At 44.1% G+C, this 7,483-nt stretch overlaps 1 pseudogene; it reads left to right on the forward strand.

Moving 5' to 3' along the window:
- The window catches only part of LOC119330182, a 23,103-nt pseudogene that overhangs the window by 11,012 nt on the left and 4,608 nt on the right, over positions 1–7,483 (forward strand).

Consider the following 7,483-nt stretch of genomic DNA (forward strand, 5'->3'; position numbering starts at 1 on the left):
TTCTTTGTTTCTTTATTTATTTTATTTTATTTCTACTTACAACAAAATACTTATTGTTGCTATTTTTATTTTTTTTCCAGTTTTTTTGTTTTGTTTTCTGCATTATTTAGTTTCTTTTGTTTTTGCTTTATTTTTAATTCCTTTTGCTTTTAGGTCAGCAAAATTATAAACTTTCTGTTAGTGCCATTAGTTTTAGAAAAATTATAAACTTTCTGTTAGTGCCATTAGTTTTCAAATTTGAATAGTTAAAATTTGAATTCTTTGAAATTTGTGTGAATCACAAGTTTGTGATTAACTTTACTAAAAAAATGAACATAGATGCGCCTATAGAGAAAATTCAACCTAAATTCATAATAAATTTCTATGAGTTTCAGATAAATTCACTATGAATTTAAGTCAAATTCCCTGTATAGGGACATCTATTTTCACTTTGAGATGAGCTCAACAAGGTAGAGAGGGACGGGCTTATAAACCGGTGTGAGCGCCCTTCGGTTGGCGAGGTGGGACTAAACTCTGACCGCAACGAGGACCAACCCTTTAGTCCCGGTTTGTGGCACAAACCGGGACTAATGGTCATGGGCCAGGAGCAAGGCGCATTGGTCCCGGTTCGTGCGTAGAACCGGGACCAAAAGGTCTACACGAACCGGGACCAATGAACTCTAAAAAAGTTGAAAGTTGGCATGGTATCATAATTTCACCCACATAGCATGTGCATGTACAAAACGGACAATGGTATCATACTCGTCTGTTACAAAGTTGGCATGGTATCATCATAATAGTTGCGGGAGAAAGTCTTCACTTTTTTTCGCTTGTGTCATTTGCTTATTGCGCCATAACCATGGATAATCTTCATCGTTTATCAGGATGCTTGGGTCAGCCTTGACTTTGAAGGGAGGAATTTCATGAAAGTTTTCATAATCTTTAGACATGTCTGTCTTCCCCTCCACTCTCGCGACGTCCCTTTTTTCTGAAAGAACTATGTGGCGCTTTGGCTCATCGTATGATGTATTCGCTTTCTTATCTTTTTTTTCTTGGTCTGGTAGACATGTCCTTCACATAGATAACCTGTGCCACATCATTGGCTAGGACGAACGGTTTGTCAGTGTACCCAAGATTTTTCAGATCCACTATTGTCATTCCGTACTGTGGGTCTACCTGTACCCCGCCTCCTGATAGATTGACCCATTTGCACTTAAACAAAGGGACCTTAAAATCATGTCCATAGTCAAGTTCCCATATGTCCACTATATAACCATAACATGTGTCCTTTCCTCTCTCGGTTGTTGCATCAAAGCGAACACCGCTGTTTTGGTTGGTGCTCTTTTGATCTTGGTCAATCGTGTAAAATGTATTCCCATTTATCTCGTATCCTTTGTAAATCAATACAGTCAAAGATGATCCCCTGGACAACAAGTACAACTCATCACAAACAGTGTTGTCACCTCTGAGACGTGTTTCCAACCAACTGCTGAAAGTCCTGATGTGTTCACATGTAATCCAGTCGTCGCACTGCTCCGGGTGTTTGGAGCGCAGACTGTTCTTGTGTTCATCGACATACGGGGTCACCAAGGTAGAGTTATGTAGAACTGTGTAGTGTGCTTGAGACCAAGAATATCCGTCCCTGCATATTATTGAGTCCCTTCCAAGCGTGTCTTTTCCAGTCAGTCTCCCCTCATACCGCGATTTAGGGAGACCTATCTTCTGAAGGACAGGAATGAAGTCAACACAAAACCCGATGACATCCTCTGTTTGATGGCCCATGGAGATGCTTCCTTCTAGCCTAGCACGGTTACGGACATATTTCTTTAGGACTTCCATGAACCTCTCAAAGGGGAACATATTGTGTAGAAATACGGGCCCCAGAATGACAATCTCGTCGACTAGATGAACTAGGACGTGCGTCATGTTATTGAAGAAGGATGGTGGGAACACCAGCTCGAAACTGACAAGACATTGCGCCACATCACTCCTTAGCCTTGGTACGATTTCTGGATCGATCACCTTCTGAGAGATTGCGTTGAGGAATGCACATAGCTTCACAATGGCTAATCGGACGTTTTTCGATAAAAGCCCCCTCAATGCAACCGAAAGCAGTTGCGTCATAATCACGTGGCAGTCATGGGACTTTAGATTCTGGAACTTTTTCTCTGGCATATTTATTATTCCCTTTATATTCGACGAGAAGTCAGTCGGGACCTTCATACTGAGCAGGCATTCAAAGAAGATTTCTTTCTCTTCTTTCGTAAGAGCATAGCTGGCAGGACCTTCATACTGCTTCGGAGGCATGCCGTTTTTTCTGCAAACGTTGCAGGTCCTCCCGTGCCTCAGGTGTATCTTTTGTCTTTTCATACACGCCCAAGAAGCCTAGCAGGTTCACGCAAAGGTTCTTCGTCACGTGCATCACGTCGATTGAAGAGCGGACCTCTAGGTCTTTCCAGTAGGGTAGGTCCCAAAATTTAGATTTCTTCTTCCACATGGGTGCGTGTCCCTCAGCGTCATTCGGAACAGCTAGTACACCAGGACCCTTTCCAAAGATTACGTGTAAATCATTGACCATAGCAAGAACGTGATCACCGGTACACATGGCGGACTTCTTCCGGTGATCCGCCTCGCCTTTGAAATGCTTGCCTTTCTTTCGACATTGATGGTTGGTCGGAAAAAATCGACGATGGCCCAGGTACACATTCTTCCTCCATTTGTCCAGGTATATACTTTCAGTGTCACTTAAAAAGTGCGTGCATGCGTGGTATCCCTTGTTTGTCTGTCCTGAAAGGTTACTGAGAGCGGGCCAATCGTTGATGGTCACGAACAGCAACGCCTTTAGGTTAAATTCCTCCTGTCTATGCTCATCCCACGTACGTACACCGTTTCCATTCCACATCTGTAAAAGTTCTTCAACTAATGGCCTTAGGTACACATCAATGTCGTTGCTACGTTGCTTAGGGTCTTGGATGAGAACTGGCATCATAGTGAACTTCTGCTTTATGCACATCCAAGGAGAAAGGTTGTACATACATAGAGTCACGGGCCAGGTGCTATGATTGCTGCTCTGCTCCCCGAAAGGATTAATGCCATCTGCGCTTAAAGCAAACCATACGTTCCTTGGGTCCTTTGCAAACTCATCCCAGTACTTTCTCTCGATTTTTCTCCACTACGACCCGTCAGCGGGTGCTCTCAACTTCCCGTCTTTCTTACGGTCCTCAGTGTGCCACCGCATCAACTTGGCATGCTCTCCGTTTCTGAACAGACGTTTCAACTGTGGTATTGTAGGAGCATACCACATCACCTTCGCAGGAACCCTCTTCCTGGGGGCTCGCCGTCAACATCACCAGGGTTATCTCGTCTGATCTTATACCGCAATGCACCGCATACCGGGCATGCCTTCAGATCCTTGTATGCACCGCGGTAGAGCATGCAGTCATTAGGGCATGCATGTATCTTCTCCACCTCCAATCCTAGAGGGCATACGACCTTCTTTGTTGCATATGTACTGTCGGGCAATTCGTTATCCTTTGGAAGCTTCTTCTTCAATATTTTCAATAGATTCTCAAATCCTTTGTCAGGCACAGCATTCTCTGCCTTCCACTGCAGCAATTCCAATATGGTACCGAGCTTTGTGTTGCCATCTTCGCAATTGGGGTACAACCCTTTTTTGTGATCCTCTAACATGCGATCGAACTTCAGCTTCTCCTTTTGACTTTCGCATTGCGTCCTTGCATCGACAATGATCCGGCGGAGATCATCATCATCGGGCACATCGTCTGGTTCCTCTGGATCTTCAGCAGCTTCACCCGTTGCAGCATCATTGGGCACATCGTCTGGTTCCTCTTGATCTTCACCAACTCCCCCCCGCTGTAGCATCACCGTATTTAGGGGGCACATAGTTGTCATCGTACTCTTCTTCTTCGCCGTCTTCCATCATAACCCCTATTTCTCCGTGCCTCGTCCAAACATTATAGTGTGGCATGAAACCCTTGTAAAGCAGGTGGGAGTGAAGGATTTTCCGGTTAGAGTAAGACATCGTATTCCCACATTTAGTGCATGGACAACACATAAAACCATTCTGCTTGTTTGCCTCAGCCGCATCGAGAAACTCATGCACGCCCTTAATGTACTCGGAGGTGTGTCTGTCACCGTACATCCATTGCCGGTTCATCTGCGTGCATTATATATAATTAAGTGTGTCAAAAACCATTACAGAACATCATGAATAGATAATTAAGTGACCAAATTAATAGAAGTTCATCATCACATTAAAACCAAAGTACATACATAGTTCTCATCTAACAACATATAGCTCTCCAGAGCATCTAATTAATTAAACCATACATTGAAACTATGTAAAACATCTCAATGCGAAAACAAATGCGATCATAATCGCAACCAAGGTAACAATTGATCCAACGACATAATGATACCAAGCCTCGGTATGAATGGCATATTTTCTAATTTTTCTAATCTTCAAGCGTATTGCATCCATATTGATCTTGTGATCATCGACGACATCCACAACATGCAACTCCAATATCATCTTCTCCTCAATTTTCTTTTATTTTTTCCTTCAAGAAATTGTTTTCTTCTTCAACTAAATTTAACCTCTCGGCAATAGGGTCGGTTGGAATTTCCGGTTGACATACCTCCTAGATAAATAAAATCTATGTCACATTGGTCGGCATAATTTTCATAAACAATAAACGAACCAATAGTTATAAAGATCATATATACCACATCCGAATCATAGACAGGACAAGGGCCGACGGGGGCGGATACCAAAACCATCGCACTATATAATATGCAATAATAAAACTAAGAAAATAATACAAGTATCTATCTAAACATACAAGTAAGAATATTTTTCCTTTCAGAAAGAAGATAAGAACAAGAGGCTCACCACGGCGGTGCCGGCAATGAGCTTAGCGCGGGTGATCGACGGTGGTGAAGACGGGGACGGGGCGTGACGGACCGCTAAAACTAGACAAATATTGAGGAAAATGGAGCTTGGAGGTCGAGCTTGGAGAGGAGAAAGCTTAAGTAGTGTGGCTCGGGCATTCCATCGAACACCTTGTGTGCATAGAAGGTGAGCTAGAGCACCAACAAGCCCTCTCCCCCTCGGCAGCCAGAAAAAACAGAGCAGTGTGTTTTGCTCTTACGCGAGGGGGTATATATAGGCACCTCATTGGTCCCGGTTGGTGGCTTGAACCGGGACCAAAGGTGGCATGAACCGGGACTAAAGGGGAGCCTTTGGTCCCGATTCAAGCCCCCAACCGGGACCAATGGTGGTGGGCCAGGAGCGAGGCCCATTGGTCCCGATTCGTCCCACCAACCGGGACCAAAAGGTCCAGACGAATCGGGACCAATGGCCCACGTGGCCCGGCCGGCCCCCTGGGCTCACGAACCGGGTCCAATGCCCCCATGGGTCCCGGTTCTGGACTGAACCGGGACTAATGGGCTGACCCGGCCTGGACCTTTGCCCCCTTTTCTACTAGTGTCTGGACACTGCAATTGAGAATGCGGTTGATGGGTAATTAATTCAAATATATATGTGAGGCTCCTATATGCAGCCTCTAAGTCGAGGTTGCCTAAGAATGATACCTAACAAGGAATTGACATGCCCTTGCCTGGAAGTTGTATGGCCGACCCCACCAGTGATACATACTGCGCGTGCGACATTTATTACACATATAGGGGTGTCTACCTTCACAATGTGGGGTATGAGTCTCTATTTTGACATGCGTCAGGTACAGGCTTAGCAAAATCTTCTATATCTAAATAGCTAGCCTCCACTAACATATTTCTCTCAACATGCAAGCATGCCACCTCATCATTCAACATGCATAGAAAAGGCCCACCTCAACATACAACTATGCATATTAAAAATGCATGCATGTAAAATCCATTCTATTATGGTACTAAATTTGATTCTTATATATTTTAAAAAACTATTAGTTCAAATATTCATGTTCCATATAACCAAAGTCTCACTAAAATACTGCAAAATATTCCCGCAACAACGTACGGGGCATCATCTAGTATCTACAGTGTGTCTCCTTGCAATAGTCCCAACCAAAAATGAGTACTACTAGAGCATGATGGCGTGTTGCTACACCCGTCAGTTGACACAATAGAATGGTAGAAATTTTTGAAGTATATGTGGATTGCCAACCTTCTCACCAGTTCAAACTTCTGGGTTTACTGGTTGCTGTATGAAACTTAATATGGTATCAGAGCCTCTAAAGTTCAAGATTTGACCAACACACTATTAATAAATATAGTTGCAGCCTAAATTAACCCCACATCTAAGGCTCAGATGAGCATAGATGTGAGGAGGAGTGTTGAAATATATTCCCCACCCTTCTCTATGAGTTCAACCTTTTGGATGAATCGGCTAGTGCATGCAATTCAATATGTATTAGAGTTAAGAAGACTTGTGTTCCAGTCTCTCGCAATTGAAATAAAAAGACTGCTTGCCCATGAGTGATCCAAGATTTATTGATTTGTGAGTAATAGGAAAAAAAATCTTTGGGCAGGTCCATTGTGATACATGTTTGGATTGGGTTGGTTGTCGGCCTTTTGATGCTTGAGTTGGATCTAGAAATAGGCACATGGGTTTCATACGGGAGAGAGGCCCAGTCAATCATACTCCACTAAGGCATCTATGCTGAATAGTAACCTCTTAGGACATCTTACCCAGTTTACGAGATAAGTTGCACCTGACAACCAAGAACGAACAAAGCGTGAGATCAAACGGTCCAAGAGCATAGATGCGTGAGAGGTCTCATTGAATGCACAATTTTAATGTCATAAATTTCTCCCCCTCTTCTCTCTCTCTCTCTCTCTCTCTCTCTCTCTCTCTCTCTCTCTTCCACATCATCCTGACAAAGCATGTGTCTGTGATGTGGAGCCGCAGAGGAGAGGGCAGCGAGGCTATCCACGACATGGGCCTCGTCTTGCGTAGGTCGAAGGAGGTGCAACTCCAATCCAGGTGGCTCACGCATGCGGATGGCATGCTTTGGCTCTACACGTTAAGGCTGATTCAAATAACCTGTATACACGGCCCATTGCTGGCCTTGAGCATATGGGATAGCTCCTTTCTAGGTGTTAGAAGAAGAGACGAGTCGAGCTCCTTTTGGCAGAAGAGTGGGTTCCAACAGGTGGCAGGATGCATGGCAATTGAGAGCTTTTCCCTCTCTTCTCTTGTACCATGTGCTTGTAGTAGCACCGATTCCTCTTTACTCTCCTTTGGACACCTATCCCGTAGAGTATGACACCAGTGTGATAGAAAATGTTCCCTTAGACACCCCTCCCTTGCTTGCATGGTCCACCAGCATGGCTTAGACTAGTGTAATGAGACCGAGACTTGTCCAACCTTGTTTTGTACTCCCTCCGTCCCGAATTACTTGTCGCATAAATGGGTAAAAATAGATGTATCTAGAACTAAAATACGCCTAGATACATCCATTTCTGCGAGAAGGAATTCTGGACA

Source organism: Triticum dicoccoides, chromosome 7A, assembly GCF_002162155.2.
Source record: "Triticum dicoccoides isolate Atlit2015 ecotype Zavitan chromosome 7A, WEW_v2.0, whole genome shotgun sequence".
Taxonomy (NCBI): Eukaryota; Viridiplantae; Streptophyta; class Magnoliopsida; order Poales; family Poaceae; genus Triticum; species Triticum dicoccoides.